The sequence below is a fragment of the Anas platyrhynchos genome, chromosome 2 (genome assembly GCF_047663525.1).
Source record: "Anas platyrhynchos isolate ZD024472 breed Pekin duck chromosome 2, IASCAAS_PekinDuck_T2T, whole genome shotgun sequence".
NCBI lineage: Eukaryota > Metazoa > Chordata > Aves > Anseriformes > Anatidae > Anas > Anas platyrhynchos.
The window spans coordinates 150,092,603-150,111,790 of NC_092588.1; the positions used below are offsets into that span (position 1 = coordinate 150,092,603).

Below are 19,188 nucleotides of genomic sequence, written 5' to 3' on the forward strand. Positions count from 1 at the left end.
AGCTGGAAAGAACTGAGACATCGAATTGATATTTCTCCCTTGAAAAGCATTTAAAAAAACTGTTTCTGCTCTGTTTGAAAGACAGGTTTTAGAGGAAATGCTCCACCACTGTGGAGACTGGGAGCCACGCATGCAAATGCCAGAAGCAGGAGCGCAGCAGATGCTGTTCCTGCAAACTGTAACTTGGATGTTCTCTTCTTGTCTGTGCTAGCTGGGGATGAGAGGATAACAATGATGAGATCATTCAATTTTTTCTTTATTTTTTTCCAAACATGAAAAAATGTGGAAAGGTGATATTATTTGTAAGAATTACCACATACATGTCTATGTATGTGTGCTACCAGTGGTCATCAAAAAGATTATTTGATCGGACAGTTGAAAAGGGAAAACCCTGAACCTGGCTTTCATCATGGTGGTCGTCCTGGAAATGCCTTTATAACTCCTCGAATTTATGACTGGAGAAAGTCCCATTGTGCTCATTTTGAGCTAGTCTCAGGGCTCAGATCTTAATGCAGTTCTATAAAAACACAAACCTGTAATACATGCCTGATTTCAGCTGTAAAAGGCTTTTGTTCCTACAGTGGCCTCCCTTTGCTGGAAATCTGCTCTGCATGAGCTCTCTCAGTATGTAATTACTTGAGGATCTATAGGTAAGACTTTTCAGTACTTAAATAACTGGTATATGAAAACTCCGTGGTGAGGCCTTTCATAAGTCAGAGGAGGCTTTGGTGCAATTGATTTGATGATGCAGTTCACTCTAGGGGCTGGGACTGGTGGTGTCTAATGAAGAATATTGAAAAGGTTACAGAACTTTCTCTTGCTTTTTGTGCTTTTCGTCTCGAATAGTAGAAACAGCTGAGTTCTTAAAACCTGCATTTTTCACTTCGATTTAAAATAAGAATCTCTTCATATTCTGTTTGTTTCAAAACACATTCTTGACTGCTTTTTTATTTTCTTCTGGCAGTACAAAAATGACTATTTGTGGTTAACAATTACTGGTACAATTCCCATGTAATTAATGCTTTTCGTTTGTTTGTTTGTTTCCTCATGTTCTTACTGCAAAAATATACAAAAGTACAAATTAGGAAGGTGTTGTGCTAAAGGTGTTAGTAAGAGATCATACTCCTCAGGAAGACATTGGTGGCTGTTTCTTATTTGTAATGTCTTCCTTCCATCTTCCCTCACTTGCAGGGAGTTATCACGGCTTGCAGGAGCGCTGCATTGCATTGTAAGGGCAACGTCTAAGCCCTGTCAGGGATGCAGCCCAGAACAATGGCTAATGGTACACAACAATTTTCAATATGGCATTATAGCATGAAATTCTCTGAAGGAGGCTGTTCCCTGTGGTGAGAGTGCAAGCCCAGCATTACCCTAGGTCAGGCCACCATTCACAATAGGTGTCAGTGAAGCCCTTTCTGTGGAGGACTGGCGAGCAATTGTTTTCAGTCTCTGGAATTATATATTTGCAATTAAGTAAAATATATAGTAATACTATGGTGGTTTTTTTTTTTGTTTGTTTGTTTGTTTTTAATTAGTCAAAAATAGTAATATCTCCTCCTGTCTTCTTTCCTTCAATTTTTATTTATTTATTTATTTTACGATAGCAGAAAAGGCTAAGGCTGTTTTATTCCGATTTGGTTCAAGAAATCTTTAGATAGCGGCCTTAATCTTATGGCACAAAGGCAAATGCCATTGCATTTGTACTGCTTTTATATTAGCAATCACATCATGGCAGAAATAATAATCTCTTGCTAAGCTAATTTCAAAATGATGATAATGACATTGATCTCCTTTCTAAAGTGCTTTGAGATTTACTGATGAATGCCTCGATGCAAGAAATAGATAAAAATTATCATCAAAAGTGTTCATGTACAGAAATTCCAAGGAAAATTATCAGAAAATTTAGGTTGCAGAGTTTAGTACTGAGATGGGAAGTCTCTGTTCTGCCATTACCAGCAGCAAAGTGTGAAAATGAACATGAAAATATACATGGCCGAAGTAACCCTGTGTGTGAGCCCCCCCTGCTGCCTGTGACTGCTATTACCAATAGCAGCACTGAGCTCATGTATGAGGTTCAAGGAGAAGCAAAGAAGCTGTGAGAGATGCCAAACTAGGAAGGGATACTCTTCCCCAAGCACCATTCTCCCCCCAAAAAATACCTCTAAGATGCGTTTTCTAAGAAAACAAGCGTTTTTCAAACTTTATTAAAGATAATAACACTGTTTACTTTCTAAGTTGTAACTATCATTTTCAAAATTTCAGCACAGGTTAAAACAAATAGGGCCTTTGGGCAACAAATAGGGTTGCATTTGTGCAACTTGAGCAGGAAAAAAAAAAGATAATTTTGCTTTCTTTAAAAAATATTCTCTTCTCTCCTAGGTTTTAAATGCTGTGATTCCAATAGCAAAGATTTGGTGATGAAAGAGCAGGTGTAAGGATTTATACTCTGCAGCCTTGCAGCTTGTGTGCTCATTTTCACCTGCTCAGCAGGAGAGGAAGGCAGGAGTGAGTGCTGCCACAAGAAGTGCAGCATGTAATGGCTTTTGTGCAGAACTGTAGATATCTAGGCAAGGCAGCGAAGGATCAGGTCCCTTGGGAGGTGTGCAAGAAAACAGACACACCAAAAGTGGGTTTCTTTCAGTTGAAGTCAATATTGGTAGCAGGAGGTTGGTTGCTCATGAAAATTATCTTTCAGACTAGATGCATATTTAGCATCCATTGTTGGAAATGAGACCATGACACATTTCAGTGCTTGGATATGCTGTTCTGTAACTGGTGCCAATATGAGCGACAGTATGAATGTAAGTTCTCTGTTTTGGTAATTCTGTAGAATTACTATCAGTTTCTATTTCTGCTTTCACGTTTTAATTCCCAGTATATACTGTGGGGAAAAAATAATTTCTTATTTTGACCTAGACGTGAAGGAAGTGGGAAGGAATCCCAATTATAATTACATCTGTGTGTCTGTCTATCTGCCCATGTATCTAACATCTGTCCTCTGAGCTGGTATGAGTGAATTGCAGTAGAATTGCGAAGGTATAGACATCGCTGAAGACAGGAAAAAAATATATATTTGAACAATGGAAAACTGATGGAAGGAGGAAAATACAGAGCTAGGTTGCCCACTACTGCAACAAATCAGCTGCAGTGTTAACAACGTAGGAATACTGATGGCAGATCAGGGGTGGGAAGATGAAACTGGAAGGACCGCAGGGACTGAAGCAGACAAGGCAGACGCACTCCAGCAAACTGCAGGTGCTGGCTTTCATGGGAAGCCCGTCCTGACCTGCTGTGCAGTTTCCTGAAGGCTAGAGACCTCACCTGGAGGTTAGGGACTTTGGGGTAAACTGAAAGAGCCATGAGAGAACAGGGTAAAGCTATAGGGATCGGTTTTAAAATAACAACAACAAAAAACAACACAAGGTCAAATGAGGTTACATTCTCAGAGGGACTACCTAGAGATTCAAGGCAAAGCATACGCTGCTAAAATATGTCAGTGGCTACACAAAACCTACCTAAGGGGAAAAAAAATCGCATTTTCTTCCAAGTAGTGTGGGTTTGTTCTACGCTGTAAAACGGTTGCTTGCTCTGTATCCATTTTGAAAGCTGCAGAACTTCAGGAGTGTATTAACGTGTGGAATGTGTGCATGTCCTTCAGGATGAAAAGGACACTGGGTTTTATCTGAAACTCAGTGGTAATATTTGCCAAGAATTCTGTAGGCTTTGGCTTAGAATAAACAGGTTTTTATAGGTACTCAAAGTAAGGAAATGAGTGTCATTGCTTAGCAAATTTTAGCACTCCTGTATGTTTTGGGAACTTTTTCATGAACTAACTAACATAGGTACCAAACACGAGGTTGAGGGGCTATAATCTCCTTCAGATGTATCTGCTGTTAGCTGAAAGCCTTGAAATTTTCATGCTGTGGAACTTGTGGCAATAAAGTGTCAAGCTGTCTTACGTAAGACTTTCAGCAAATTGTGAATCCGTCACAACTGCTTAAGAAAGCTCTTTCAAGGCAACTGTTGACCTTGGATTTATAACTGTCATGTTTTTGACATTCCCTTTCTTATTTAAGGTGTATATTCACTTTGCACTGTCTTCATCACAAATACAAGCTGAGATTGATGAGACTCATCCTTTAATTCTAGCTTTTTTTCATGACACATGTCTAACCCATCTCCTTTCCCATCCTCCAGCATGTGCTTTTCATGTTAAGTAAGTCTGAACTTTTGTAAAAGAAAAGTACTTGCAGAGATACAAGGAGAATTAGGTCTTTCTAGATCACACAGTTTAATTGCTTGACTTATTATTTTTTTTAATGTGATTCCTTTCAGGGATGCAAAATGATGATATTTCTATTTTCCTTGGTGAAAGTCATGGGAATTTATGCTAAATTTAAAGCAGTGGCTAATTCCTTTGAAGGGGTGGGCTCGGTGTCCTGATTGCCTTGCCAAAGTCTCCAATAATCTGTGACTTGGCTCCCGTCTTGTTTTGAACCTAGATAAAAGTATTGAATTCAGCATTGTTATTCTTCTGAACTTGTCTCAAACATATGTCCTGAAGTCTCAGTAATTGGATAAGGTTATTGAGCTGAAGCAAGGGTCCTTCTTCTATCGTACCCACTGCAGGACACACCGCAGTACATGCCCATAAAGAAGACCTGGTTACTTCTTAATCTGGAAACAATGTAAAAAAGGGGAGCAAAGCAAAAACCTTAAAGAAAATAACATAGCAGTCAAAAAGACAAGGTATCTTCCTTATTTTAGACAAATCCTGATACTAAAATAAATAAATAAATAAATAAGCCATATACTGACACCCTCATCTTAATCACACTGTAGAAACTGAAGGACACTTCTAGGATAGGTTTAGTTAAGGATTAGAGTTACAGTTGCTGTAGGTATACTGAATCTGCCATTTTTGCTCTCTGACCTGTCAATAAATTCTCTTTTACAAAAGCTGATGGGCAGCAACCACTGCGCTGTTATTGAGCCAGACATGCTGATAGTGACACAACCTGTTAGCATGCTGGGCAAACAAAATGTGGGTTTAGAGATGCATTGCTCTATTTTCTCTTATGTGAAATAAGGAAATCCTGGCTGACCAGAGCACAAAAAAGATGGGTGTAGGGAAATTGCTTTTATGTCATCTTGGTTGACCTGTTTGGTATTTTTCAGCAAAGAGTTAAACAAGGCCTTTAGAGGAGGGAAAGGGGAAATGGGACAAGGGGAATGGAGCACAGCCCGGGAAGGGTCACTTGATAACAACAGGGTTGCTGTTAATTGGGGAAGCCCTCTAGCTTGGCTCCAGCTAGCCTGGCAAATTGTAATCTTACCAGGCCAAACCTCTAATCGCATAAAATACTGACCCATGTAATTGTCTGGTAGTGGCAGGAGACGGAGGGCTTATGGAGTTGCAGAAGTGGCCAGTCCTTAGCGAAAGGGAACCTGAGAGCAGGTTGCATTGCTGTGTCTCACAGATTAGAAAACTGTAGGGAGAGCTGGATGAGGAGAAACCTGTTCATACACCTTTATTGTGTTTTCTACCCCCTTAACATGCCATGCACTGTTAATGAGTAGACATTGCTATGTTCACATAAATGTTTTGGGTTTTTTTTGTCGTTGTTGTTGGTTTTTTTTGGTTTGGTTTGGTTTTTACTCATTAAAGAGGTTTTAGAAGTGGCAAATAATGATGATCCATGCTAACATAACGTGGAGAGCCAGTGCTGGCTGTTCTGACACCCAGGCCAGAGCCACTGGCTGTGGAAAGCAGGCTTGTAAATGGGGACAGGCAAAAGGCTAGTGTGGGCTTACTATGATATCAGCAAAATTTACGGGGCTTTTTTTGCTAAGCATGTTCCTGTGGACACTTAAGGTACATTTAATTTAAGGAATCTCACAATAATTTTATCTATTTATTTATGATGAGGAATGACTATTGCCCTGCCTCCTCTGCTTTAGTTGCCACCTAAAAACAAACAAACAAACAAACAAAAAAATAATAATAAAAAAAAATTTAAAGGATGCTTTACTCAATAAAGCTATGAAATGACCTTATAGATGTTGTTAATTTTGCTTCTTAAAGTATATTTTTCAAAGTTTTTGGACATCTTTAAGTAGTCTAAAAGGAAGGAGAGGAGGCAGGTGGCAGGAAAGGGAGAATTAAGAGGAAAGTGTATATCCATTAAGTACATAATACCATAGCGCTAATCCTGACATTGGATATTTGTGCAGGACCCAAGGGCTGTGGCTGATCAGAACCACAGGATAAGAGTAAAAAAGTATTGTGTTTTGTCATGTTTGCAGACTGAACCTGACAGATTTTATTCAGATTTTATATTATTTATTTTTTCCTCTAATTTGAACTTCTTATCTCAGGGCTGTTGGCTTTGGTGAGCCAGCCGAGCTGAATGCTGGGTGTTGCATGTGTGCATAAGCACGCAGCAAAAGCTTAGTTATTGTCTATATTATCTCTGTGCACTGGGCTGTGATTTTTCATTTCGTAGCTCTGTCACAAATTGGTGTGCTTGAACTGGTGACACAAAGGAAAGGATTTGGACACATACTGGCAAGGGTTTCATTAGCCACTGCACTGCCCTGGTCTGAGCTGCTTTTACAGATAAATCCCCCACTCTTACCCTAGAAGTAAGCAACAGAATAATTGTTTAGAGGTATAGTTTGTGTAATCTCCATATGGCAACACTCACATCTTATTTCATTTTACAACAAGCACTTTGTTCTGCTAAATGCTTCCCTTTCCTGGTAGGTGAGAGGGGAGACATAGCTTTTCTTTGTTTTTTTTTAACCTGTGCTATGCATCTATGTCACATTACCGGATCACTAAATAGATTTTCAACCTGCAAGCAGACAAAATCCTGCTTTGGTTTAGCTGCAACTTCACCAGCCACCATTTTGGTGCCCTTCAGCTTCCAAAATTTCAGCGAAGGAGAAGGCTCTTAATGCCTTGCAGGATTTTGGGGGATGAGCTGAGTGTCATGAAAGGAGGCTTTCCAGCGTGGGGCAGGTCAGAGAATCTGTACATCTTGATAGAAGGAGAAGAATATAGGAAAAAGCATCGTGAAATCATTGACATGCCTTCCCAGAATCTGAAGTGCTTTGGATGTTCATCACATCTCATCTCTTAGCTATTTTTATCCCTTCTGGTCATTGTTATTATTATCATTATTTTTAGCACAGAGGCCATATTTGCTATGTTTTCACAGATATTAACATGCTTCCAGAGACATCACACACTGGGAGTTCTGAGGCTGCATTTCTGCAGACATCGCTCTTGGCATCAAAGGCAGCATGAGCTGTTCCCACTCTCCTCCTTTTCATCCCCATCTGTTTATTCCATTCATCCCCAACTGTTCCCTCCAAGGGTGGCACCTCAGTTGTGCCGTGGCCACTTTTTGCAGGGCTGCAGCTGAACTGGGTGACCTCAGCTGAATTAAAAAGATGCTCGGTCCTTTTTTTTTTTAATTCTTTAACAGACTTAGTGGTGAGGTGAGTTTCTGATCTAGTTCACCACAAGACCCTACAGACAAATGGATCAGCAGTGCTGAGGGATGTGGTCAGGGAGGGAGAACCATGCTGCCCTGTTTTGCCTCCTAGAAAAAAGTCCCTGAGACTATGACCTGAAGCACAGCCAAGGGTCAGAACTAGGACAGTCATTGTGAGCCTGGTGTCTGAGATCTCCGTTTCCCTTATCAGAATGATTAGAAATCAATATGGAAACAAACTGTGCTTTTAGATGCATTCTTAACAGAGAAGGTGAATGAGTATTTAAGGCTGGAGCTTGACGTATCGATAGATTTGGCTTTCCAACTGCCTTCTGTCCTTCTGTGCAACATATTCTAATGCCTCCTTAGCCATATCCAGTGAGGTTGCCTTTATCGTCCAATTGTTATCCCTTTCCCAGTCATGCAGGAACAAATTTTGGCTTTCTTTGCTGGCTCACCTTTTAACTTCTCTTGTTCCAGTGCTGTTTGTCTTCTTCACACTAAATGCTGATGAGATGCTATTGGGTCTGTCTTCAGCAGTCATTTTCTGGGTAATTTCTTTAAGCAGCAAACACTAATTCCTCCCACTCTTTAAAGTGCCATATGGGATCAGATTACCAGATTAAACATGAATCCATTTTTGGATGGTATTTCTGTCCCATGCTAATTCTATTAAAATTATTGGCTATCTGGCCAAAAATACTGCCTTCTAAACACTGACATGTAGCTATTTTCAGGCCAGAACAAGAAGGGCAAAGGGCCATTTTCAAATGTTGTTTCTAACATCTTTATCACAAAGTTTGCACTTTATGTGAGCATATTGCCAACTGGATTGCATTTGTTCATGTTAATAGGCGCTGAGACAAATGCAAAAATATGCTTTTAGCAGTTATCCTGCTAAGAAGTATTTCCAATCCCAGCTGACACAAGCAGTAATTCTGGAAGATCTTGTGGGGGCCTCAGCAAGAAAATGTGGCCCTAGAGATTATTTTCATTGTTCAGACAGTAAAGTTGCACACATTTTAGGAGGAGATGATAGTTCACAGGCTGATATTTGATAGCCTTAATGGAGCTGGGTGTTTATTTGTTAAAGGAACTGGCATGAGGAACATGTTTAAAAGAATAACACTCTTCTCCTGGATGAGTATTTCTGATGCGTTAATACACAGTGGGTGGACAGGGTTTGGTAGTCAGGTGGAGACCAGTAGTAACTGTGTGTGTTATGTTATTCTCTCTTGCCAATTTTATCTTTTTTTTTGGTAAGGGTGAGTAATGCATGGCTCAATAGCATAGCTCCTGCTCTGGAAAGGAAGAAGGATGCCCTATATTTAAACTGTGGCTTAAAAGAAGCCACATAGTTTCCATACCCAACCCCTTGGTTCTCCTCTCCCCATCCAAAGAGGTGTTATAGTGAAGTGTATGGGAATTCCTTCACACCAGAGGCTTCTGGGAGATGAGGGACTACTCCATCAGCCAAAAATGGTATAAATGAGATTTAAAATCATTAGCATGGCTTCTGCCATTACGCTCTCAGCAGATATTGTAAACTTGCAGGATTTGATTCATCATTTCTATTGGTGCAAAATTGGCCGTGACTGCCAAAAAACAATTGGCTGTTCCTTCGCAGCTGTTTTCTAATTACATTAGAATACTGCGGCATCTAATGCAGCCGCTCAGCCGTGGTGTGACCCGCCTTCTCCCAGAGGGACCTTTCCAGAGCAGCAACACTTGCTTTCAGGCGAAATCAATAGCAGGGGTGCCTTATGCACCGGTAGCTGTGGCTCTTCCGTTGTGGCCAATTTGTTTCTTTCCCAGGAAGCCATCCTGCAGCATGGCCAACTGCAGAGAGGCCGGGGCTTAGAAAAATTACACAGAAAACTGTCAAGTCATCTCACATCATGCTGGCATACAGCCCAGAAGTGTGTAGAAATGCAACCTCATCAAATGAAAAGGAGCTATTGGAAAATAGTACAGAATATGTACAGAATAGTACAGAAAATGCCTTTGTGGCTCTAACATGTTATGTGTGTCTGGTTTGTGTGCTGTGTGCAGCTTCTGCTAGCCTCTCTCCAGCAGGATGTCATGGAACTGGAAGGTGAATGCTTGAGCAGAGGAATTAAGCTTCTCTGCAAGGTGAGACTGCACAAAATCTCTTCATTCTGGGGAAGGAGTCATCTCTTGAAATGCACGAGACAGTGGACCTCAATGGTGTTTAAAGGTGTACAAAAGTATTAATGATCCAGAGGGTGCAGAGAAGAGATGAACATTTTAAAGGGGTTTAAGAAATTACTAGACAAATTCAAGACAGAAAGATGCATCAAAGGTTATTAAATGCAGTATTCTGGATACAACTCCAGTTCAGGGAAAACTCAAAGTCTTTGACTGACAGAAGCTAGAAGATTACATTAGGGAAATATCACCTTACAACTTCCAGCTAAATGAAGATGGATTACTAAATAGATGAATTTTCAGCTTTCTTCAGTTTTTCTGGATATCTTAGAAGCTTTCTTTCTGGAGAATGGACCACTGAGAATTGAGCTTGGAAAACTGTATTTGTATACGTTTTCCATGTCTCTGAAGGGAAAAGGTTCTTCCAGTAACCTTTCCTGCACCCACACCCTGCTTCAGTGTGTGCTGCTGGTTAACCTCAGGAAACACAAACTCATTTTCCCTCTCTCCATTCTTCCAGCTCCCCACAGATGCAGCTCTGCATCTTCTTTCTACCATGATCCCTTAGACTCTTTCTGTTCGTCTGAGACTTTTTGGAAGACAACATGGGGCAGGGATAGGCAGATCCTTAAGCAAGAGCTAAAAATCAGTTGAACAGCTTGAGTAGCAAATTGTAAGGGTGCAGACTCTAAAGTTTCTTTGAGGGAAGACTTGCTTTTTGCAGTAACCCAGGTGCCTTTGCCTTAGGATGAATGAGAAATGTCCATACTTTTATTTATTTATTTTTAAGCAGAGAAAATTAACACGTCTTAAACCAGAGAGGTTTTGTCTGCAGGGAAAATTTGGTTATGTCCTGAGTCTCTGTTTAAGTAACAAAGAAGTCATCATCTTTTTATGGTTGAAAAGATAATGATGAGGTAAATTAAGTGTAAACAGACCAGACTGAGTCAGAAGATGGTCTAAAACAAGAGAGAAGCAGGCTGCCTTCATCACGGTGATGAATTACCTGATGTCCAGTTAGGATGATATTGTTTCTTTCACTGCTAAGGAGAACTTTCAAGGAGAGAGGTAGATAATATGTATTTTAAAATGTTATATATTAATAAAATAATATACTCATGTTCAGTGCAAGTGCTTGCTACCATCCTGTTTCTGATATCACACAGCTGGGAAAAAACAAAGCACAAAGATATCCTCCATGGCCTTTAAGCACTGAAGTCCCCTTGGGATTATGAGCTGGGCACCTCCGAAAGAACTACGTGTCTAAATCCCTTTGGGGCTCTGACCAAGAGCCCAGCAGGCTGTCCAAGCCCTTAGCAGGGCTTAATGTCTGGTCTGGATAAGCTTTTTGTTTTTCCCTGACCTTTTTGCAGTTCAAGCCTCTAAATAAAGGCTGACTAATACATTCATTTTGGTGCTTCACAATAATCATTCCCTAGCATCACTAAAGCTGCTTTAAACATGTATATCTGTTGCATCTCTAGTTATTTATTGAATCATGTGAGATATGAAACAGGGAGCCTAAAGATTGCTTGTACATGTACTTATTTCTCCTTTTTACCTGTCTATAAATAACGTATTTCAGAAAAATCAGATCTCTTCTTATTTGAAGAACATGGTTAAGAAGCTTAATATCATTTTCCCCCAAAATATTTGACAGAGCATGATTTAAAGAACTCTTGACATGCTTAATGATGTGATAGAAACAGTAACCTGTGTTAGTTTTTATAAAGGCTTTCAATATCCTCTGGGTTATGTTGACAAAGATGATTCATATGTCCTACTAAAAATAATTTGAAATGGAAGGTGGGTGTTTGTTTTTCTTCCTGTCCTACAGAGATTATTGTAGAGGATGGCACAGTACATCTAATGTGAGAGAGAGAATTAAATACTAGGGGCAGGTAAAATGTCTTAGTCCGTTATTTCAACCAAAGTGGGTAAGCTGCTCAAAATTAAGGAATTTTGATATTTTTCTCACCTTCACGTTATTTTTATATATAAATGTGTATATATCCTTTTGGAAGGATTTATTTGTAATCTCATAGTGTCCTGTGCCTAACATAATAGTGCTTCATGGGGATAGGTGTTTCCTTAATAGTTTTAGGAGAGACCTTTCCTGCTTTTTGTCATTTCTGTAGCTCATTGGCTAAATGTGGCAGCCTGCTAAATTAGAGGCTGCAGGCTGGTGAGCTCACAAGGGCTTATAAGGCTGCAAACCTCAGTTGTGGACCACACAAATATGGCACCTGCAGCTAGTGACACCCCAAAAAGTCCCTCAGAGTGAATACAAAGTATTGCCACAGCGATAGGAAAAAGACTGCAGACATCCAGAGAGAGATGCTTCTGTTTTGTATGAAAAGGTTTTAAAAGGGAGAAATGCTGCGCAGAAGGGCTTTGGATAATCCAAAACAATTTACATCTGGGCTTGTCAGTGCTGCATTTCCAACTCTGCAGAGGTTCTGAGCATCCACCTTAAGCTGTTATTGCCATTAATGATGATGACGAACCTATTTCTCTCTAGCAGTGGAAAGTACTTGGGTGTTTCACCCTCTCAGTGTCTAAAAGCAAAGTGGGACTCTGAAATTTTGCCTGGTGAGGTAGAACATAGTAACAGACACTTAACATATGATAAGACCAGATTCAAAGAGGACACAGGATCCAGTGTGGTATAAATATCTATACTGATAGCTAAAACCAGTATCAGTTAAGCATATGAGCTAATAAAATGAGCTTAGCCCTCCAAAGAAATAAAATAGTAATTTATACATACAGAAAACGGGAAAGATTAGCAAGATCTGCCATTTTTATTCTACTCTTAAGTTTTGGGGTTTTCTTTTCAGACCAACACTTTTTTATCCACTGTACATTTGAATTACATCAAAATTTTCCAACCCAGACATTTTACTTACTTGAAATAAGACCTGAACCTGACTGGTTAATTCATAATACAGTTCTTGTTTATTTTTCTGTATAAGAGAATTGCAAATGTGAGTAGGGTTATTTCCTTCTGGAGGAATTACATGGTGGAAACAGCAGGTGTACACCTAAAACTTTTCTAAATTATTTAAACTATCAAATGAGAGAAAAATGTAATTCAGATATGCTGCTGATGTGTTTAGGTTTGCTTCATTTGGAATTTCATGAGGTTAAGGGAAAAGTTACAAGCATTCTTTGTTTATTATTATTATGTATTCTTATTTTTAGGATTTCAAAGATATGTAAGGTTTCTTATAAGATAGGAAAAAACTAGTTTCTTGTCCAGGTAACTGCATTAGTTACAACAGAGAAACTAAGACTCACAGGAAGACTTTGAAGGGGAGATTCCTAAGAAGGATATATCCAAATGACTGTGACATTTTTAAACATTTTTTGCATTCTTTTGCTTTTTGCAGATGAGATAGTGTCATCTTTTTGAGAAAATTGCTGCAATAAGGAAAGTGTCTGGGAATACAAGTAGGTAGGATGTTGTGCAGATGCTCCGGAGAGAACCTGTGAGAAAGTACAGTGAGGAAAAGAGGTTGCTTTTAGCAGTAGAGTAAAAAGTATGGGAGTAGCTACAAAGCAGTTACAGGTTCAAGACAGGAACAAACACTGATTAAACTCATTTTGCTGTATCATGATTCACAGTCATCTTTCTCAGTGGTAAAAGACTGGGAGGTAGGAGGAGGGAGGTAGTTCCCTGAATCTAGGAAGATTATTCACTGAAAATATCCTGTGTTTTTGAATTCTCACCATTATCCTGCACACACTTCATAATTTACAGACAGCATAAAATGTAGTAACAACATGACCCCTGGGGTCTACTGAATAGCAAGAAATAAAAGTTGAGATATTAAACCTCATACAGTACTTTAAGGAAATCAAAGTAGAAGATTATAAAATCATATTTTTTAAGTAGCAGTACTGATATCCTAAAAATGGAAGCATGTCACAAAAGAAATATAAAGGTCTTTGTCATTTTTATATCCTAGATTCAAAATGTAGCTGTTGAGTCTAAGAAGCAGTTATTTACAGAATTTATGGTTTAAGTTTTAAGTGAACGATGTGTGTTTTGTCCCCTCCCTTTATTCATTTGCATTAAAAGAAAGTCTGCAATTTCCACTGACTCCCAGAACTCTTGTAGAGGTCCTGACCTCTGTGTTTTGTTTGGTGGAAACAAACCTGTTAACAAACCTGTTATGCTATTCTTTAATAACTGTGAATAAGCTGTTCCAGCACTGTTTCAGTACATCTTTAGATTCCTGTTTATGATTAAGGATAGCTAAAAATGAAAAACAATTGGCCGGATATCATCACTTAAAGAGGCTCCTGGTTTTGGGGTACATCTGTCTTTGCATCCTCAAATGGCATGCCATCAAGGGCATTTACTTTTGGAATGTGCTGAGCCCCAATATATGAAAATCAGTCCCTTTTGTAGTATTTCTTCTTCTTTTGTCTTTTGTCTTTGTGCATACAGAAGTAATTATTCTTCAGAATAATTTTGAAGACTAGCCTAAAAGATTGTACTTTGAATATTTTAGCAATTAAAACACAAGAATATGCTAGCTTTTGTTTGCTATAGCAAGTTTTCAACTAGCCAGTGAAACCGCATGAATACTGAGTGCTTCCATTTATGCTCATGACTGCTAAAGTATATATGGCTCTACAGAACAATGTTTGGTATCAATATTGTATGCCTTTTCACTTTCTGTTAAGGAGTGGATAATTTAGGTCTAACTTGAAAGAGCACTTGGCTCCAATGATTCTAATAATTGAAATGTATGAGAATTCTGTTTAAATACAAATCTAATCAGGATATCGCTGGTTGCCCAAGTGGAATTCAGAGCGCTCTAATACTTTGATCTATGAAGGTCTTTTCTAACAGGAAAGGGAATTAGTCTTGGTTGCTAAACAAACCAAGTTTGGTTTCTTTTATTTTCCTTTGCCTCTGACGTTTCTTTCTTTTTGAAGATATCTCTAAAAAAAAATTCATTTTGTTTTTCTCTCTTTGTCTTTGCTTCAAACACCATCTCTTCTGTTTCTTTCATACATGTATGATTCCTCAGATTCCTTCATTCCATGGCAGTGACCTGCCACTGCTATCTCACTCTTGTTTTGGAGGAGAGAGGAAAAAAAACAAACAAACATAAGAAACATTCTTTTAGGATAATAGAAGGCAGTTGCTTTAGTACAGCATAAAAATTGAACCAGTTCAATCTGTACAAGAAGTGAGGTCTCAATAGCTCTGGGTCTGGCCACTTGGTAAATCTCTGAGAAATTTCTTTTTGAGGGAGAGTACCAGGATGCCACAACCACAGCTAGCCATAGACGATGACTTCTACAAATTCACAACACCCAGAAGGAAATTAGCTCAGGTTTCTTGCCAGTCTGTTCTTTTGTTTGCATTGCTTCCATGCAACTAATGTGTCCTTGCATTGTATTTTAGAAGCCTTTGCTCATTATTATGTTTCCTTTGTCATGGGGTCCATCAAATCACATTTTACTAAAATATCTTACATTTGCTAATGACATCTCTTATTTGATGACTATCACTTCAGAGACAAAACAAAAAAAAAAAAAGAGCTTTACATTTGTGCCACCAAATCCCATTTATAGGAAAAGGAGGATGACTCAATAGCTGTGATATTCTCCATTATTCAGAAAAACATTAGATTAGTCCTTTGCTATACTGCAGCTTTTCAATGTAACTTGCTCTCTTTGACCCAAATTTACAAAGCCTCAATTTTGCCAAAGTCCTTGTGTCTGCTGCCTACTCTTGACTGACAACTTCTTATCAGCCTAGACCTCCTGATGGATATTAAATAAAAGGGGAACACCAATGAGAGTAGATATTTCAATTCAAATATTACAATTGAGAGTGGATATTTGCTTGCCTTCTCTGTTGGGATGCCTCTTTATGGACAACCCACTCAAATAATACAGGGGCTTAAGTGGAATTCAAGTTATTCAATTCCCATTTATAGTTGTATGCTTTTTTTTTTTTTTTCCTCATCTTTCTTCCTTCACTTTCACCTGGTGTACTGATGTAGTTTGTGGAGTTTTCTAGTGAACCCAATAAGGGAATTCAGCCTTACATAGATCAGCCATTCTATTTGAAGATCTTGAGATTTGAATAATTTAACAATTAAAGGGCTTGAGATCTTCTGTGTAGCATTAGTCTGATTAGTCTGGTGACTCCAGAATACATTCTTGCCATATGGCTTGAGAAAAAGAATACTTTCTTGCCATATAGAACAACTGTAGGTTAGAATATCAGGGAATTATAACTCTTTAGTATGCAGTTTGAAATTTCCAATTCTGTGCATTACATTTTTTTTCTTTTTTTTTTTTTTTTCTTTTTTTTCCCCACTTTACACCAACACTTCCCAGTTCCTCAGCTAGCTAAGACAGATGAATATCGAGCAGGTGTATCAATAGAGACAAGCAAGATCTTAAGCTGCGTTTTTTCTTCTCCTTTTCCTTGTTACCACTTGGGCCTCATAGTTATACCATCTTACTGTCATTGCCAGCAGACTTCTAGTTCAGGTTCCCTGAGCTGTTGTGGACAGGGAGTTTTTCTGTAAGGTTTATGGCATAGTTTGACTAGCGGCATTTTAATGTCTGTGTCAACAGGGCCTTAATCACACTGAAATCTCTGGATCTCTTAGATTTACCAGGAGTTCTCCAAGGAAATCAGAATTGCAAAGGCTGAAGAAAGCCCCAGAGGCCTTCCAACTTAATTAGGAGTGAACTCCTTCCCTGTAAATGAAGTGGTTCTTTAAAATGACTTGGATTCTCCATTGGCATCTCCTGACAGTGCTATGATGAAGTACAAAATATTATTAGAATGATGTTTCCCTCTTGTGACACTCGCTCTCTCATATATCTTATGGAAATAGCCATGTTTTGTGAGTACCCATAACATTATTTCTCTTGTGATAAAAGACAGGTAAGACAGGTTTAGAAACACTGCGAAATAACATCTCTGAAGCATTGCAGTCTGGTCTTTTCTATTTTTAAATACAATATTGTGAATGTGAAAATGATCACTGAATGAACAGTTCTTGAATGAATGGATGAGATAAAATGATTTATAATAGACTTAATCCTGTAAAGCGACATTGTCTAGCTATATTGCACATTTAAATTGACACTGCTGTAAAAAGCAAATGGTACACTCTAATATTTATTGTTTTATTAAACACTTTTATCTGCAAAGACGAAATGGTTTTTCCACTCTGGTCCAGTATTCCAGGTGCACACAAAATTCTTAAAAAGCTATTTTCCCTCAGGTTAACTGAACAACACCAAATATTAGTTAATGACAGACAAATCTGGAGACAAGAACCAGACAAGCAGTTCACATTCTTCAAAATTTGCTCAAAAGCCTTTCATTTATGGCTGATTTATCTATCATTCTTCATTCTGTGTCATTTAACAAGCAAAATACTGCCTAACCTCCTATTTATATATCATAAATTACACATAGTGGCACTAAAACACAGTTTTTCTGCTTAATTCGAAATTGGCCAGAGTTTGCTTATGGCTCACCAGAGTAAATATGAAATAGTTCTATGAGGGTTGCCTGAAATACGTAAGATTTACAAGGATTTTGGGGCCCTTGTTTGTAATACATGACTATCTGTTTGGTTAAACATTAACATGTAAAAGGTTTTATACATTGATCAAGTCATTTCAGGGTAGTTAGGTAAATATTTTAAACAGAGGTTCTGCTCTGAGGAAGAAAATGGACAATGAAAATTTATCTGAAGGAACTCGTGACACAGCCTATGGATGGGCAGAAATATGGATATGGGGCCTGGATCTTTTTATTTTCCTGGTTACTCATGGTTTTTGTGCTGGTATGAAGGAGAAGAATCAGTCCTGAAGATTTTTTCTAGACTTTTCTTCATCTATTTCAGCAATAGGAGAAAAGTTCGGGAAAACAGAGAACGTTCAAGTCACTGCCTTTGGATGATGGTGACGGAGGGCACCATTCATTTCACAGGGTAGATTGTTACCCAGTTTTACAACTAGCTCCTTTTGCAGTAAAACCCTTTCTGAATATTCTAGGTTTTCTTCACTGGGCTGTCATAGATACTTTCATGTTCCACATAATTCAGTGACATCCAGTTGTAAAAATCAAGGAGGTCTCCGTCCCAAATTTGGCCCATGGTGACACTGTAGATGCTCTGCAGTCAAGCTAGTGATCCCTTAATGAGTCGTCCTAGTGATTCTTCCAGCTATCGATTCACTTAGTGAATCAAAGCTGCTTAGAAACTAACATTAAACAGGGTTTTAAGTGTAAAATATAAAGGAATCTTACGGTCTCCTTTTGGAATAACACAAAATCATACATCAGACTTGTCTGTTCTCACACTGCAGTTGTGCAGAGAGGGAGAAATTACTTGCTTATTTCAGGGCAGGGGTGGTTTAATAAAAAGAAAAGAATGAAACAGGGTGAGTTTAGCCATTATTGCTTTGATTGCTGCTGGCTCATTAGCATTGGCCACGCTCCTTCAGATTAGCAGTAATTAAACTGTGAAATCAGACCGATTGCCTTAAGCTGAGACACCATACCAGGCTGTCAAGAGAAATCACAGGGGATAAATCAAGGGCCCTGTGCATCTCGGATCACCCTTGGCATGGGTGAGAGTGTGAGAAGCGGAATAATGAGGACATTCAGTTTTTTGTATCTGCTGGACTCTCGGCAGACAAGCTTTGGAAGCGTTGTCATGACGATGACAACAGCAAGGATAAACTCTTACTCCCACTAGCTGTGGTTAATGAAGATGATAATGAAAAATTATGCCAACATTACTGCAATTTTTTTATTCCAACTGGCACTTGTAACCTTACGCCTAATGACACAACACAATAGTGACAGTAATTGTGCATTGATAAATGGGGTAAAGATGCTGAAAAAATGTCTGACTCAAAGATATACAAGTTTAGTTAGCTGAGTAATTTCTTCCAATAAGCATTTGCTTTGTTCTTTGAACTCTCACTAGGTGGTTTTGGACTGTGCATGCCAAAAAACATCTCTAATCACTTTTCATTGTTTACTAAAGAATAGGCCCAGCAATTAAAGCAAAGAGTGCCTGTGTTTTATTTCTTCTAAGCAGAACAAACGCGATCAAGATAAATAACTGTAATAAAACAACAATACTTTTTACAAATTCTGAATGGGTTTTACAAATTTGGTGTTTGTTTAACTGCTGGTTTCTAGGACATCCAGTTTGTCCCACTCAAGATGTAAATCTTTGGTGGATAAATCTCCAATTATATTATGTAATGGCTGTCTCCCCTCCCCATTGCCCCTGCCTAAATGCCACCATTTATTCAGATTGCATTAGCACTTACGTAAGTGTCTTTTACAACCACAGCTCCTAAAGCATTGTGTTCTTCGGGAAGGACCTTTACTCCTATTTACTGATGGATAAACTGAGGGTGTGGTTTAACAATATAATTAAACTGGTGTGAAAACTCTCTTCTGTCTTACCCCAGCCACGTGCTACTACTTCCTTTCTTCCACTAA

At 38.7% G+C, this 19,188-nt stretch overlaps 1 protein-coding gene across 2 annotated transcripts in view; it reads left to right on the forward strand.

The window, feature by feature from the left end:
- PTPRN2 (protein tyrosine phosphatase receptor type N2) overlaps positions 1-19,188 on the forward strand; it is a 643,897-nt gene that overhangs the window by 474,928 nt on the left and 149,781 nt on the right. The window lies entirely within an intron of this gene.